The 18,799-nt window shown below is 34.2% G+C and overlaps 1 protein-coding gene across 1 annotated transcript in view; it reads right to left on the minus strand.

The window, feature by feature from the left end:
• LOC106667137 overlaps positions 1–11,433 on the minus strand; it is a 247,456-nt gene extending 236,023 nt beyond the window's left edge. The window contains exon 1 of the mRNA XM_024227267.1: positions 11,202–11,433. The gene's annotated coding sequence lies outside the window, so the exon portion shown is untranslated. The remainder of the gene's footprint in view (positions 1–11,201) is intronic.
• Positions 11,434–18,799: the final 7,366 nt, after the last annotated feature.

The raw sequence follows: 18,799 nt of genomic DNA on the forward strand, positions 1-18,799 counted from the left end.
GTATAAGATTTGTAGAAAATCTAAACCTTTTAGAAATAGCAAACTCCTGTAAAGTTTTCATTATTAAAGTTGACAGAATATGAATAATTATGTATAGTTTAATTACGAGATCTTTCAATGAAACTTTTAAGCCATATAATACTAGAATATGAAAACTTTTGAATGCTTTCCGTCATAGTCTACAGGTTGAGTCTTTACAGACTAAAAATATGAAGAGCGTAGGCAATTCTGGATGCTTTGATAACATAATCAAGCACCTATGATGCGGAAAATTGTCAAGATGTAAGGAATCGTGAGAATTTCATGGCTTTGAAAACCTACCAAAAGATGTGAAGATGTGGACACATTGCGAATCGAGTTAAAACCTGTCAGCCAGATATTAATATGGATCCTTTCAAAATTATTAACTTCTGCGCTGTGTGTTTCAAAGCGAAACCGTTTCATGATTTGAGAAGCGTACTTTTGATATTAATCGCCTATGAACCCGAGATATGATTTTTGTGGCTAAAATGAATCAGGATATTTGGAAATCCATAGTGCCTTTCAAGTCTAAAAGATAACAGGATATGGTGAATCTTTTGAAAATGGCGAGCTCTAACACTTTGATTTTCATACATAACTTTCACGATATAATAAATTTTCGGGCTTTGGAAATCTTGGTCCTATAGTTTGAGTTTTAACAAGATGTAAGAAATTCTTGTGTTATTAAAAATTGCGAAGTCCTGCAAAGGAATCCAAAACTTTAATGTAAATAGTATCCAAATTCAGTAGATTTTCTGTGTCGTAGAAATTGTTAGCTCTTACGATTTTAAATGAATTTTTGCGATTTACATTTTTCTTTCCTTCTTACCCTTGAACATAGAATTTATTGTCAGCTAATGAATCAGAGTTACAAACACCAATGAGCCTCAAAGAGGCTTAAAAATATGGTATTTAGTACAATTAATTAAGGTTTTCAGATGAGATAAAATGTCCACGGGCACGAGCGGGATTCGAACCCACGATCTTCGGCTTGATACGCCGCTGCTCTACTACTTGAGCTATCGTGACCTCGATCCACTCGGACATCAACTCTTCCTTTTTGTCACTTTTTTTCCAAATGTCGTATAATCAATTTAATTCTCGGCGACAAATGAAATGACCATGGAGAGCTTTAGTGAAGTGATACTTCATTTTAAACTTATTCAATTCACTAGTTTCGTGGTCCGCTTGACCAATTAATATATTACAATTAATTAAGATTTTCAATTGAGATAAAAAGTCAATAGCACGAGCGGGATTCGAGTTTTTGTCGCCGAGAATCAAATTGATTACACGACATTTGGAAAAAAAAATGGCAAAAAGGAGGGAAAATTCAAAAGGTGTGGTTGAGATGGGAAGTTGATGTCCGAGTGGATCGAGGTCACGATAGCTCAAGTGATAGAGCAGCGGCGTATCAAGCCGAAGATCGTGGGTTCGAATCCCGCTCGTGCCCGTTGACTTTTTTCTCTCAACTAAAAACCTTAATTAGTTGTAATATATTAATTGGTCAAGCTGACCACGAAACTAGTAAATTGAATGTGGTATTTTGTTGAACTTTTTTTTTATGAAAATTAGGTAAGGTATAAAAGGGTGATTTGAAAAGCTTAGTATTAGGATTAACAAACATTTGAAGATAGAAACAGGAGCTAAATTAAAATTTTTAAAGTACCATCAGAACAGGAACGACTCATATTAAACAGATCGCATGATCCAAGCTACGTTAAATTTTAAAATTAAAACATTCTATGAAATTGAAAAAAACCTCAAATTGTGATTTTTAAAAATTTATTTATTAAAGTTTGTTTATTACTATGCTTTCGGGTTTCCTTGCACTTTCCGGCAAAGTGGGGAGCGAGGACTAGCGGACCCAGTTATAGAATTTATTTTCACATAAGTCTTGTTTCTATTCGTGTTAGTGCTAGCACTTCGAGAGAGATTGTATTTCCATTTATACCATTTTCAATATCCACTAAATCGCAATATGTGTTTGTTACCCTGGTATCCAGTTCACCCGGGAAAATAGGTTTTCAAGAAATATTTCACAAACATAAAGATTAGAAAAAATTGTTGCGAAAACGTTCGTCACTCCGAGCATTTATCGGTGTCCTTTGTCGAGCAGAAGTAACTGGGATTTCCACGGAATAATTCAAAGTCTGACCCAGAAGTAAAACCATGTTTAATGGATTTGGTGTGATAGCGGTAAACTTTTTCTGATCTTTTAAGGAGCTTTTCTGTTCTTACTTTACGTTTTTTACAATTGCATTAACGTTCAAATTGTTCCTAACCTGTTACATGACGTTAATTTCGATATTTTCGTGTTCTAAATCCTGGTAATCATAAACTCACTTATAACTAAGTTCATTTTTACGAGAGCTACAAACAATGTTTATTGATTTGCTCTCATGTTAACTTCCTCAATGCCGAATCAAAACAATTCATGTAATCGATCTTATAATTTTAGTGTGGTGATTAGTGACCGTTAATCGATATTTATTTAGAAATCGTGAGATGCGATCTGGTGTGATGTAGGTTTCAGAAAAACATTTTCTTTATCGTGCCAACGTTTCGATCTTTATTGAGATCATCTTCAGGGCTCAAAGTGTTTGTCTTCTGTGTAATTGTGTCATTCTTGCGTGTCGTGTCGAGAGTGCAAAAAAACTTATAATTTTTATTTAACTCTAGCATCAACGTATTTAAACGTCGTTTAACCCCAAAAATTGCTTTATAGAGCGGGTAAAAGGCAAGATGCGGTAGGCGGCCGAACGCAAAGTATTGGAGAAAGGAGAAAAAAGGGGGCGACCGTTCTTTATCTGCCAGAAAAGGGATTGAGGACACAAAATCGCGTCGCTTATTTATTTTAAAAACGTCCCTTTCAAGAAAAAAATATATAACTCCAAGCAATGTTAATATAATTTAATTATTATATTCAACCACTTTCGTTAACAACCTGATTAATATTCCGGGCGGGTTGGGCGAAAATATGACCGAGCAGTAATCGTTAAAAAAGCATGTATTTAGAAAGAAAACATTGTTATTAAATACAGAATTTAGTGTGTTTGTTGCTAGTGTTAAATATTTTGCTGAGAATTTTAAATTTTATAATAAGAAAAACTTGTTCTCTCGGCTAGTAGTTTCGTTTCCCACCGTCACCCCTAAGATTTTCTTTCAAGCTCGAGCCATCCTCTACCTGATATGGAAAACATAAGACCATAAAAAAAATTTATAATAACAAAACCGGACATTTACTATAGGACAATTCACACTAACAGCTTGAAAGTCTATTGACTGTACTGATACCACCACGGGAAGAACGGGCCAAAGGAAGACCACTAAAGGCATTTCATACTAAAGAAGGCTGAAGTCTTCGGGATGAATCCAAAAACCGAACTGACGGTAATCCTAGGTAGGTAAATATGTCACAGTATTGAAGCTTGAAATCATAGCGATTGAACACTGCGCCAAGGAAATGAAAGGAATATATTCCTAGAAGATAGCCAACTTCTCTGACAGTCAAGCAGCACTAAGGCCCTAGCCACTGCGTGGTGAAGGCAGTGTTTGAAACTGCACGGACGCCCTGGCAGAAGTCAGCGACAGTAAGGACCTAACCCTGGCATCGGTTTCTGGGCACTCGGGGCATACAGGCAACGAAAAGTTTGACGTTGGCCAAAGACTGGGTCAACATGGACTCTCTAGGTTCTGAACCCTACTGTGGCTTTGCATCTTGCTACAAAAGCACACCTTTTAAGCACACCTTAAAATATAACCTTAATGGTGGAACAATACCACAGGCTTGAGGCACGCGAAGAGATTCATAGATTCATAGGCAAAACGTACAAAGGTATTACTAGAAGGCAACCGCAACCAAACCAGGATTCTGGTTGTATTCCTGACAGGGCACTGTCACATTAAAAAGCACATGAACCGGATAGGAGTACAGACAGAAGAAACACTGGGCAGATACTGTCAGAAATAGGAGGAGACCGCAGAATACAGTTTATTTATTTTTATGCGAAGGTCTATGTAGGTGCAGATTTTTGCAACTAGGACAGAAAACGGTACAAGTAAGATCCTAAACTAAGGAGCATCTGGCATGGCTATGGACGTTGATTAATAACCTGAAGCTGTCCAGTGAGTTTAAAAACTTCTGAGGAGCACAATAGATCTTACTCAGGTCGAGGTGCAGAAGGCTTTGTGGTCGCCTCTTTTATCCCTATCCCTATCCATACTGAAGAAAAATCTTGTCTTGTTATAATCACGTACAAATTGCATATGCTTGTCCTACTTGGAGAGGTGCTTGAGAATGAAGGCCAAAAGAGGACAATTACGAGAGCGAATAGATTGATGGTCTTACGAGGATGATAAGGTCCAGAACAATCTCGTATGAGGGTCATCATTGCCAACATAATGTAGATATTAAGGTAAAGCGGGTCTCCGCTTTGTTTCTTGCGACAAATTCTAAGTATACCCTGGATGTAAATTCTGACAGTAGTATACCTGTTAGGAAATAAAAAATCAGCTGTACAACCCTTCTCTTTCGAAATGGGAAGAAGAAAAACAAAAATTTGATAACTGACAAAAATATTCTTCACTAATAACCTAAAAAAATTCCAAATAAAGCCGATATAAAAGGAGTAACAGTTGATAAGAGGTCATTAAAGATACAGGTCCTATTTGTATCGTTTTAAAATAGATGATCTTGCATGGTCATGTTCATCAAAATAAGGCCATAATGTGTATAGCTTTAGTCCGTCAAATTAACTCTATTCAGGTTCCAATTAACCTTTTTTATGCCAAATTAACCATATTTTCGGACAACTAATCCTTTGTGCGTAAAATTAACCCTTTTTGGCTTCAAATTAACTTTTTAAATTTCAAATTAAAAACCTCAAAAACCACATAAAAACATATGTACAGATAAAATTTAAAATTATAAAAATAAAGTATAACCTCAAAAGATTACTTTTTTAATTTGCGAAATGTGGAAAAAGAGGATCCCAGTTATTTTATGATTATAAAATTGTCAAATTACATCAGGAGTATTACATTTTTTTTTTAATTTTATTGAGAATTAATTTTTATGATTCACTCTTTTGCATCACTTTTTCATATTTTATCTTCTGATTAGGCCGTTTTGATTTCAAACGTACCCTTCCTGCCGTCTAACTATCATTTTTTACAACAAGTTACCACTTTTTAGCTTCAAATTAACTTTTTAAAATTCAAATTAACTTCAAGTTAACTTCTATTTAACTCTTTTTCACTTCAAATTAACCCTTTCTTTAAAACATTAAAAGACTTGAAAGATGTTATGAAATTTAAGCACATATAGTAAAAATAAAAATAATTGGGCTCCTATTAAAAATAACAATTGTATGCTTCTTTATCTTTTTTCTGCCTGTTGATAGTTTAATTTGAGATTTTTTATACAAAATAATTGAGATCATAAAAACCATATGATAATTAAAAGTTAATAATTAATAAAAATCAAATCTAAAAGTAACAAGGGACAATTTGTTGCAAAAAAGAATTAATTTGAAGTTACAAAGGGTTCATTTGACTGGAAAAATTTATTATTTTCATGCGAAAAAGAGTTAATTTCAAATTTAAAAAAGTGATTTTCATGGGAAAAAGGTTTAATTTAACGTAAAAAAGATACACCATCGTGCATAGAGTATGGACTTTATCAACAATAAAGTATTAATCTCAAATCTTAGAATTCGTGAGCAAACTGTAAAGTTTCATGAATTTCTCATTTAAAATCTTCAAAAAATGGAAGCTGAAGGTGTACTAATTGATATTAAAATTTATCACTTTGAGTCACTGCAATCTCTTGTATTTGAATGCCGAGAATATTCAAAATTACTTTCTTAAAGGGGAAGCACGCTTGAAATCCGATGATGTTTTGCATATTTTAAAGAGTGATCACATCACTCGAGGCTTGTGGTAGAATCGATATATATTATCGTCGTTTATCTCTGTTGTCACTTTATTACGTATATGTTTTAATTGTTTTACTTTAACAATTCATTCAATAAATTATTGTATAACAATTACGACAGTTTAAAAGGATTAAATGACAAAACGAATTCAGCGACCTATGTCTTATTAGTTTAATCAACTAAAAGCCATAGTAGCTATTCTGCAGGCGTAGCAGTTTGTGTGCGCAGTAAATCTGTAAAATAAACAAGAGCACCGTAAATTTCAGATTGCACAATTAGACACTGATAAAAATTAGTTGTATTAATTTGCCTAATAATTTATACTAAAATGTTAATTTTATTCGCTGTATATTTAAGCGAATAATTTTCAAAAGGATTCTGACGTGCGAGATCATCATTCATGACGGAATAAGATGCCAGGGGTGTGGGAGGCGTTTCTAAAAGACATCAACGGAGCTGCAAGGACTAAATCATGCCGTGACAGCACCTCCACCTAAATACGTTGAAAAGTGATAAACTGCAGCAATGAAGATCTTATTTTACAACATACATGCGTACAAAAGTCAGAACTGTGAGGGATCACTGCTTGCTGATGAATATTCTTATGAAATCTTTTTCTTACCAACTTGTCCTGCCTATTCTCTAGCTGCTGACCATCTAAATGAATATAAAACAGATCCAAGGGCCAAATTAGGGTACGATTATTATCTAAAACCAGACGTCACAGGAATCACCTATTTTAATAAAACTTTTCTAAAAGTTTTTGCCAAGGGAACTAGGAGCCATGAAAATAAATTTGACATAATTTAAGTATATATTTTTTTAATATTGTTATTTACCTTCGTTGTGCGTGCAAGTTAATATTTGTTTTATTTTTTGCGCACAATGAGAAAATAATAGACAAGTTTTTATTAAATCCGGTATACTATATAATAAAAGTTAAAAAAACCAAAAGAAGTGTTCGGTGAAGTAGGCGAAATAAAAAAAATTAGGATGAAACCCTTACTCACGAATTTTTGTAGTAATAAAAAATATGCTTTTGGTTTGGAAGTCGAGGCAATTTTTTTTATTCGATATCCCCTATGCAATTTAAAAATTCCTTAATCCACTGAATTTTATCTACTTTCAACAGTATTAAAATTGTTGGCATGCTTAATTCCCGTCTTTTTGGCGATTTCAATTAAATTTCAATTTTATGTCTTTGCAAGTGAGAAATATAAGAATACAATCAATAACAATTATTCAAAAGCGTTTTAATTTATTTACTGTGGCAAATTTCTGACATAACGTGCAGTTCATTCGGTTCTAAATCCTGTTCATCAGTATAGATTTTTAAAGCTATCTCGTTTTGATAAAAACGGATGCGTTTGGAAGGAAAATAATTTGAGGAAAAATTTCGCTACGCAAATTTCTTCGGCTACTCAAACAATAAACCATGGATGTGGTACTTAACCTATTCCAAACCCTGATTCCTAACCTAGTTCAACCCAACTCAATTCAACATAACTTGAACTACCCCGTCCGAAACCGTTACACCAACCTTACCTGTAACCCTTTCTAACCTAACCGGTCTCTATGTCTAATTGTAACTAATCCTAACCTTACCTAACCTAACCCACCCCAATTCAGTTAACCTTACTCGTCCAACTAACCTTAACTCTAACTCTTCGTAACCATTCCTAACCTAACTCAACCTAATCTAACCATTTTTAACCTACCTAACCCGCTTCTCTAGTCCTAACACCGACCCTAACCGTACCTAACATAACCTGACCATTTCTAAACTAACCACAATCCCCTCATCTGCACTCCCCGTAATACGAATTCCATGATGCACAAATAGTTCCGCAAAAAATGTTTGTGTACCCAGCCTGAAAACATATCTGTTAATTTTTTTCTCAAGAATTTTTATCCTGAGATTTTTAGGAGTGAAAAACTAAATATCAACATAGTTTCTTCGTAAAACAATCTTTACTTTCTTCGCTACGTCCTTTGTGACAGAGTTGAAAAATACAGTTGCAATAGGGCTAAATTAGGGTGGGGTAATAATATAGTAATTCATTGAACACATTGAATCATTTATGCAGAAGATAGCCATGCAACAGTTAATGATAAAATCTGGCTGAAAGCGCAAGTACCGCTAAAATTTATAAACAGCAAGAACGATACTATTACTATACTAGATAAAAATTGCAAAAAAGGGAAAATTCAAAAGGTGAAGTTGAGATATGAAGTAAATGTCCGAGTTGATCGAAGTCAGGCTAGCTCAAGTGGTAGAGCAGCGGCGTATTTAGCCGAAGGTCATGGGTTCGAATCACGCTCGTGACACTGACTTCTTTCCTCAACCAAAACCTTACATAAAAAGATTAATTAATTGAAAATACTAGATAAATATATATTCCTTCATAAACGCCCTTTTCATGATCTGGTTGTTCTGCCCCTACTGATTTTCTACAAAAAGGATTTGAATGCGAGTTTTACTGTGCGATCTTCATCTAATTATAAGTAGATTACTTGATTTTCTCTGTTACGTATCCAAGTTTACTTTTTGAAAGGATGCACGTCCTATAATTAAAATCGTGTTAAAAAATAAAAAGCCACGATAACTTTGGCATCGACACATTTCGTCACACTGTTATACAAGAAATATAATAAAAAATAATGATAATATGTTGAATCTTAAAATAACCATGAAAAAATCGATTATAACAGTAGTTGATGTCAAATTACTACTTTTTAATTATACATATTTGGTTGTATTAAGGGGTGTAAATTAGAGATGGTGAATGGAAAAATGTAGTAGTGAACTATTTGGATGTTTCAATAAAGTTATTCAGATATCGTGAGATGCGGTCGGGTGTGATGTAGGTTTCAGAAAAACATTTTCTTTATCGTGCCAACGTTTGGATCTTTTATTGAGATCATCTTCAGGGCTCAATGACTGGCACTCTCAACACGACACGCAAGGATGGCACAATTTCACAGAAGACAAACACTTTGAGCCCTGAAGATGATCTCAATAAAAGATCGAAACGTTGGCACGATAAAGAAAATGTTTTTCTGAAACCTACATCACACCCGACCGCATCTCACGATATCTGAATAACTATCGATTAACGGTCACTAATCTCTACACATTTCGATAAAGAATGTAAATCATTTTTGCATCAGATCGGGATAGATCTGGCTTGAAATACTTAACGGTAAATCGCATTGTAAACGTGTAAATACTGGTTAATTCCAGACACCCCAAGGCATTGTTTTTTACATTAATAATGTATATAATAGTAATAAAGGCACTTTCTTTGGTGGAATCCTACAATGTACAATTAAATTACAACTACAAAACAAGTACCATTACGGCATGGAAAATTCCGTCTACCGAAGGTGAATGAAAACAGACTGGGCAACAAAAGTGCTAAATTTGAATTTAAAAAAGGCTTCCAAAGAACTTAAATTAAATTAAAAAATGAAATAGTAAAGAAAACAACTTGAAATTAAATATCCAAACACTAAATATTCATTTCAGTGACAAAAATATCTGTATTGCCATGCGTATATACAAAATCCTACAATTGAAGTTAGCTCATAGTTTAACCCGTTAATTAATTGGTCTGGGGAAAGGAAACTGCAGCCTAGGTGGAGCATGTGGATTTCATTTAAGATTGTACATCGTGCAATGAAATGGAACATATCCTCTCTGACCTTAGAGTTAGATAAAGTGGACAATGCAGACAGCCCCTCAAACCTTGAGGCGTAACTTAGCCAAAGCACATCACATCTCATTTTACCCACCCACCTATGTAAGTCAGATTTGCGTACTGATTAGGCACAGTGAGAAAAGAATGATCAAGATCCCTATGCACCAAAAAGCTAGGGGATTCCAGAGTAACCCTCACAGATGCCAGAGTAACCCGCACAGACTCACGCAGAGGAGGCAGACTCATTGTTGAAAGGAGAGTTAAAAAATTATTATTCCATTTAGGTATATTATTAACGTTTAAGTTATGAGGGATGTAATATTTGAAAAATAGTGTATGCCAGTGGGAGAATCAGAATGTCTTGTGTTTTATTACCTCTTGAGCAGTGATTTGAGGGAGTCGAGTGTCATGGAGTTGAAGGTTTTTTGTTAGGATATACTTAAAGTGACGCTTCATTGTAGATTAGATCAGTAGTTCCATGGATTTTTCTTTTTTTCTATGTATGACCTATAGTTAGGGGTTTGTAGGTTATTAAAGGTCCAACAGGACGATCATAATGCACGAGATTTTTTAAAACGGCGCTAATTGAAGACGAACGTTTTCAAAGTGCTCTGAAGAATTTAAACAATGTAATTAAATCAAATGGAAAACTTATGCAAATACATTGAAGATGCTATTGGAATTTAACCGACATATATAATTCGATGAAAAGTAAGATCTTAAACCTTAACGGTCATAGTTGATCTATTTTAATTATTTCAATTAATTTTACTTTTATATAAAGTCTTGGTTGAGAGGAAAATTAGGTAATAAGAGCAAAATTTAGGAAAGTTGTAGGATGAGATGGCAGTGTATCCGAGTGGATCGAAGTCTCGATAGCTTAAGTGGTAGAGCAGCCGCGTATTTAGCCGAAGGTCGTGGGTTCGAATCCCGCTCGTGACACTGACTTTTTCATCACAACCAAGACATAAGATAAAAGTATAATTAATTGAAATAAGATCTTAAATTTGGAATCTTATGTGAAAGATACAGATCGAAATCCGTCAATTGGGTCTGCTAATTATCGTGATGTTTTGAACAACAGACAAATTAAGGTTAGACCCATTGAACAAATTTTTAAAGTGGTTGTCAAACCAATGAAACAAAATTTTACTTCTGATGATGCAAGAAAAATTCTTAAAACCAAATTAAAAATTGGAATCAGCAAAATGGTAGGACTGCCCAAAGGATGTGTGATGGTTCAAATTTGCAGCCAAAACGATAATGAACTTCTATTATTAATTATTATTGTTTATTAATTAATATATAATTACAAACACGCCGAGGATTCCCTTAAAGCTTTAGTACAGAAAAAAAATTATTCCCCGAATGATTGTCTATGACATCCCGTAAGGTGTAAGTAAATAAAGCTAACTTATGCGAAATAATAAAAAGCCAAAACCCTGAGTTGTTTACATCTAAGAGTTTCATCGTACGATTTGTATGAACACACCAAGTAAATCAAAATAGAAGAAATGTTTGTAATTGTAGTATATCCTACCTTGAGAAGAAATCTTGCGTAGACGAAAATTATGCAATCCTGGTCCGTTTGTCGAGCTGCTGATTATATTTATATTAAACGGTGATACCATTGTAATCAATTCCGTCACACGAGCCACGGTTGCAAGAATGATATCAATTATGCGAAATGTTCACTTAACCATGATACTAAAGACTTTAATAAACCCACGAATGTAAGTGCATTAATTGTAAGAACCTCAACGAACGCGCCAAAAACGTATACCATGTAAATGGTAACTATCCCGCCTTTGATGAGATTTCCCCTTGTCACCTTTCCGATGTTGGCAGTATACGAAAACTGATTGACTATGGCTGGTGACGTCACAAACTTCCCAAATGGTGATGTGAGATGTTTTCAGTTGAATACACAACTCCAAGGCGGCAATAATTGTACAAACGAAATTATATCACGTCTTAAAATAGATATAGTCATACTTCAAGACCCCTACTGCCAAAACATTAATATCTCCGGGATAAATAAAAATTGGCGAATGTATTAACCGGAAAAACGGCGTAAGCGGCACAACTTGATGCAATAATGCTACCAGCTTTATCAGATTAAGATTTCATTTTCATTGATGTTACCCCAAAATCCAAAATTTTGTAGTATTGTATAAATTATTTTTTTTAATTCTAAACTTTTCTAGCATTGTATAAATCCATTCTTTCTTTTTTTAATCTAAAATTTTCTAGCATTCTAAATATTTTTTTTAATATACAATTTTCTAGCGTTGTATAAATTCATAATTTTTTGCACATCCTACTTGTATTCAAGATTCAAAATTCAAACAATGTTCGTCTATAATCCCAGGCCCTGAAGATGATGTCAATAAAGATGGAAACGTTGGCACGATAAAGAAATGTTTTTCTAGAACCAACGTCACACCAGACCGCATCTCACGATCTCCGAATAATTATCCCAAAAAATTTTCCTAGTTTTTCTGTGATAGTAACGTCTACGCTCAAACGTCAAACCTGTCCACCAGTGCACATTAAGAACAAGACAACCGAATCAAGTCCGCTACCTTGGGCTTTACTTATAGCAAAGTTACATGAACACACAATATTAAAACGACAAGAACTAGTGTGTGTAAAATGAACAAAAGTTATAACTACTCAGACACCAAGTGACCAAAACCAACACTAAGCAGAGTGCAAGTAGCATCCATGTACTACAAGCAAACTAACCGTTACAAAACACTCAACAGGCCTATTTCGACTTACGTAGTAAAACTGAGGGGTTAGGTCAAATCAAACGATCCATAAAGATCTTAAAATCCCTTTCGTGAAAGATCTTACCCCGGCCCGCTTCCTCAATTATACTCTAAACTATCTCTCTACTACGATGGTCTTGTGACCTTCTATCTTAGCCCACCCAATTAAATAAAAGAGTTGTTCCTGGTTGGTTTCTGTCCCCACTGTCTCCTGGCCTGACAGATCTGTAAGATTTGTATACAACTGTACTATTTTCCCAATGTATATTTTGTACAGATAGCAATAAATAAAATAAAATAGTTTAAAAAAGGTTTTTTTTGTGATTAGAGCTAACTTTTGTGAGAAAAATGACGTAGAGGAAGATTTGAAAAAATTAGCATATGCTCTAAAAACATGCCAAATAAAAATAGAATTCTGATAGATACTCTAGGTCTAAGGCATTGATCGACATCCGTACAAATGGTCGAGGCAAAATATTGCAATGTTTCCTATCATCTAATTCACTAATAATCATGATGATTGGAAATCGACCTTTCAGAGTTCATGAGGGGAAGGCCGCTGTGTACTACGAATATGTCACCATTCATTAATTATTTGGAATAATAATGATGAACCATGAGGATCCGATTATCGCATGGTAACATGCCAAGTATCCGGATAATGGCGTTGGACGTAATTTAAATTGGAAGGAATTTGGGCATAATATAAAATAAAATTAGCTAAACGGTCAAACTTTTATAAAGCTCTTAGAATGTAAATCAGACAAATCTTGGACGTATCCGAAAAGTTGACAAATATTATCGATACTGATGAAGACAAACTGCTCTCTTAAAACAATTAAGGAACAATTGGAGGACATGGTAAAACAAATAAATAGCAGCCAAAAATGCTTCTGATAAGAGACTATCTCGTATAAAACCTATAGAAAAATATAAAAGTAACTGAAATGTTCCCTGACGGACAAATGATCTAGCAGGATTATGGAAAATGTGTGGTGATGAGTGACCGTTAGTCGATGATTATTCGTAAATCGTGAGATGCGGTCTGGTGTGATGTAGGTTTCAGAAAAACATTTTCTTATCGTGCGAACGTTTCGATCTTTATTGAGATCATCTTCAGGGCCTGGGATTTACAGACAAATACATGTAGAATGTAGAAAAAAGGTTGAAAGGTTTGATTGAATATAAAAAAAATTTATTTTTTTGTATTGTATAAATTCATTTTTTTCCACATCCTATATGTATTTGTTAAATGTAAACAATGTTTGTAAATCCCAGACCATGAAGATGATCTCAATAAAGATCGAAACGTTCGCACGATAAAGAAAATATTTTTATGAAACCTACATCACACCAAACCGCATGTCACGATTTCCGAATAATAATTAAGTAAAATGTAAGAAACCTGGAAAAGAAGATACCATCAAAAAGACATGACTTCACACCCAGAGAACGTAGAAAATAATTTATTATGAAGAAAAATAACTTTATGAAAAAAAGATAAATGAAGCAAAATCCTGGCGTGCATACTGCGATGCCTCAAATGGGACTTCCCCATAGAATGCGGCGTACAATGGCAATAGCAGGAAAACATTGCTAGTCAATAACTTTTTCCTTATTTAAATAAACCTGATTGGACGTATACAAAAACATGGCGCGTTACAATTTCTGCCATAATGGACTATTGCGACCTGCAGATGAAAGACCAGTTGACAAAGAGCACATCATCGTAATGGAAAGAGCATCTCAAGATGTACTACAGAGGATGAATACAAAACGCAATCACGGAAAACAAAGCCCAGAAGATAGATGGTTTTACTAAAGAAATTAATTATAAATAGAGTACTTAATGTTACAGCATATGCAACTTATTTAATCAATATTTAGGGCGAGGAACGTTCCGTGACGCCTGGAAAAAAGCATTTATTGTGCTGTTGGTAAAACCATGCTTTACCACCTACCGTAGAATCACAGTTACTCCTAAATCAATGACCTCATCCGTCAATTGATACAGTAGACATAGAAGAAGACGACGAAAAGGCAGTCTTGGGAAATCAAGTAGGCAGTGCCGTAGTCGTGTACGTTGCAGACATTGCTACCGAGTTACCCCCTATTTGTATTAAGTTAGCTGACTAGTGCTCAAATAACCAAGCCGAGCTTTTGGCCAAATTGAAAGCTCCGGAGTTACTAAATCGGAGGACAGATGGAAGAGGTATCATAACATCAGTATTAATAAACATGGATAACGGACTAGCAGATAAAATCGATAAATTAAGGAAACCAAAAAATTAAAATCCACCGGTACATCAAATAGGATAAAATTTCCATAGAAGAAAATAATATCAGGGTTAAAATCAACAAGGTTCAATCACACACTGGCATAGTATGAAACGAAGCAGCAGAACTGTAACTACAGTCACCTTTTTATGATGCGGTATTTATAGCAACACCAAGGAGCAAGGTATTCTTCGTGACTCCCTGGAAGGGTAATTCTTTGGGATGAGCAATGGCAAGATACGACGAAAGGATCATATGCAAAAAGATTTTTCCCAACCATGCATAGTAGAATTGAAACTACCATTAACTACCTATTTACTAACCCAATAATTGTTAGTGGACACGTCCGAAATAACGACTTCTCTACAATTGGTGTGTATATAAAACAGTTTCGTGACTTAATGACAGACAACGCACAGACGGTATCTAAAGGGCTGAAATTTCGACAGTGACATGTCCTGGAATGACATGGATCGCTGCTAAAAAACGATTTTTTGAAACTTTGAAAATTGAGGAACATATGAACAATTATTTACCATGTACAGAGAGAATTGAACTGAGGAAGAGAAGAATTTGAGAAACGAAACGTAAAACCCATGTTAGCACTCTGCATCAGGTCAGAAAGGTTCATTAAAACAGAGTACCTCGTGGACGAATTCGTTCCCGGGTAAAAAGCTAGTATTTAAGATAAGGGAAGACCCTTTAATCTCGTGTCCTCAGCAGTAACCTGCAGACATGGGAACATATCTTATTTCACGGTGCTAACCACGAGGCCGCGAGAACAGGATTGCTCAGAGAAGTGTCACTGTGGGGAAAAGAGTGGCCGGTCGAACGGCAAAGGCTGCGGACTGACTTTTTAAACCAATTTGTATATTTTGTTACGAATTTCAATTTGAATTTATTAAATTTTCACTTATAACATCTTGTAAATTCAATTGCAAATTGTATTAATTATTCTTTTTTTGTCTATGGTCTTGGTTAAGGTGAAAAAGATCTGTCGTGACAAGTAGTTAAAGCAGTGGCGTATTGAGCCGAAGGTCGAGGGTTCGAATCCCGCTCGTGACAGTAATTTTTTCATCTCAATCAAAACCTTATAAAAAAAAATTCAATTGAAGCAATTAATATTGTCAATTACGACCGTTAAACATATATGGGTTATTAATAACCATTATATTATTATTTTCTTTATGACTGTTATATTCAGCGATGTTGGGTTGTGGGATGTGCAGTCATACAGATACTATCCCTGTACTGTTATCCTTATCCACCATGCCCTTAAAAAAAGTAAATTTATAATTAAACATCAATGCATAAAATAATAAATATTATATGTTTTTCGTTAATTAAGTTTTTGTTTGTAAACAGCAGGAATCAAAAAGGGAACAGGTAGAAAAAAATAAACTCCTCGGCTGTTAGATTACCACAGGTGAAAAAAAAGGTCTAACAGATAAATTACAATGCGTATTTAATTATAATGTTGGGGGAGAGTTAATCCATTTATAACATTGTGTGTGGGATATGCAGTCCAATATTAAGGCTAAAAATATCCCCCTATAGATATTCGTTGCGAAGGGAAAATTAAAATTCAACAGTTCATTAAATAGGTATTTATACTGTGATTAATTATTTTTGTAGTACTAAATATTAAATTAAATTGAGAGGCGAGCTATCAGTGATTATTACCCTGAGCACGTAAACCTCGTAAACCCATGTGCCAAAGTAACCCAAAACAAGATTTATATTTTTTTAAATGTAAGTATGATGGTAAATAATAAAATATCTAAATTTAGTATAAAAAATTTTATACGATTATATATTATAATATATTATAAACGATAGCAAATAATGGCCGGTTTGGTTGCCGTTAAAAAATTAAATGATTATTTTTTATGATAATACATTTTTGAAATATTTTTTATTAATTAGGTTTTAACAATCCCATATTGTTTTTGTTTCGTAGAATGCGATAATTCACGCCATTCCAGACTCCATTAGTCGACCTACGTCACTAAGATTGAATATAACTATATTTATTGAATATAACTTTTTAGATTTTTTTTTATAGAAGAAGAAACATCTAATGATCATTGCCGATCCTTTGCTCATAAAAGGAAAATTCTACAATTAGTTTTTCCTTTACACATCGGTCCCACTGTTCTCTCTTTTTTAAAATTTTATTTTCTTAATTTATATCTCACTGCTATCTTAACTTGTCAAATTACTAATAAAACATCAAGACAAATACATCAAACACAAATATTTTCAAGCTTCCCGTCTCCATCCAAAGCGCCGCTTGCGACGGAAGCCTGTGCTCTGACCTTAGCCTCAATGTGTAGAGGTGTGGTATGAAGTATACACAAGAATAAATAGTTTCGTTGTACGGAAAAAGCGAATATGAAAGCACCCCCATTCTAATCCCATCATTTGCAACACCATCATGGAATGAAGTCCGTCATTGGTAGAGGTTAACAATTAATCGCTGTGTTTTCTTAAGACTTTCATCATTGAGCATTGTTGTAAAACACCAACTTTTCACTCCAGATAGCAACATGAATTCCAATAAATTCGTTTCAGTATAGCAACTAAAATTTGGTCGGACAAACAATCCAGTTGCTCTCAGGTGCGTTGAAACGTTTGCATCAGATTTGTTAAGCGTTTCTGCATTGTCTGAAATTGTTGAGTGTGTGCTATTTGTGACAAAAGACGACCTAAGTGCTCTGAGTCTTCCAAATCGAATTTTCCGCTTCTGAACCGAACAAACCTCTCGCACACGGTGGTTTATCCTAAAACGACATCACCATTCACCTTACAAATTTTCATAGAATTCTAAGCTGTTGTTATCCATTTGCGGTAATAAAAAAACATTAAGTGATGAAAAGGCCAATAATTCTTACTCCTTTTAAATTATCAAAACACCTGCTGAACTAGTGGTATGTGTTATTTTTAGGCCGACAAATATCAAGTGGTCTTTGCCTGCCCTCTGCGCTTTGAAACGGAAAATTCTTCGTTTTTTTAGCTTTTTGCAGAGGCGAAAACATAATCGTTAAAGTTCTAGTGAGATGCGATTATTGCTCGTTGAAAAACACCAGCTAAAAATATGAAAGAAATGAAAATTTGAACAAATCTGAAAAATGAAAGAAATCCGTGACTAATGACATTTCAGAGTGAGTGAACATTAAAGAAATAAACATTGCTTCGAAACACAAGAGGGAAAAAAATCGAATTATCGCAAAAGCTACAGCCTTATTTTATAAGTTCGTCAGTCAGCATAGATGTTTTTTCAGTACTATTTATTACTAAATCCATTATATTTAGTGTCTGATGGACCAAATTACTTTTATCAATTAATTAACATTTTGATGTAAGATTTTGGTTGAAATGAAAAATTATTATTTATTAAATTTGTTAATTAATTTTAATTATAATATTCATAAATACTCATGCCATTTGGGAAGTTATTGCATTCTGATCTTCAACCTTCAAATTGCACCTCAAGAGTAAACATTTGTTATATAATTTATTTTATCTACAACTGTATATGTATTGTATACAACTAGCAGATTGGGTTTTAATATGTGATTACGACATTACGGGCGCTGTATAGCAAGCTACCCTTGGTAGCCGCTTTGGATTAATAAAATAATATTAATCGTTTGGAAGATCTCCTATCCATATTCTTTTCAGTCGTGATTATTTTATGTAATTAACGTGTTAATTGTGGGGAAATGAAGTAACCACATTTGTGTGTTAGGGTTATTTTGTAAATCAATATGAAAAATGTAATATGTTTTGATGCATGAAAAATCCGTTGGCATGTGAAGAGCTCTGTAAAGTGTGTTATTGTATCCGTAAAAGGGGGCAGAAAAAAATAGTATTAAAATTTTGGATTGAAAACTTTCTAATCTTTGCATATTGGAATATTCGGACGATCCATAAGCTTGGCAACCGTACGTCCAAATAGGATTGAATAGTTGTCGACAATTTTGATTGTCAGTTTATTACGTAATAAATCGTTTGTTAAGTGTCTGTTTTTTTTAATCATGTTTGCAGATTATTAGTTCACCATTTTGAACACCAACACAATTTC

This window comes from Cimex lectularius, unplaced genomic scaffold (assembly GCF_000648675.2).
Source record: "Cimex lectularius strain Harlan isolate CLEC.00 unplaced genomic scaffold, Clec_2.1 scaffold181, whole genome shotgun sequence".
NCBI classification, from domain to species: Eukaryota; Metazoa; Arthropoda; class Insecta; order Hemiptera; family Cimicidae; genus Cimex; species Cimex lectularius.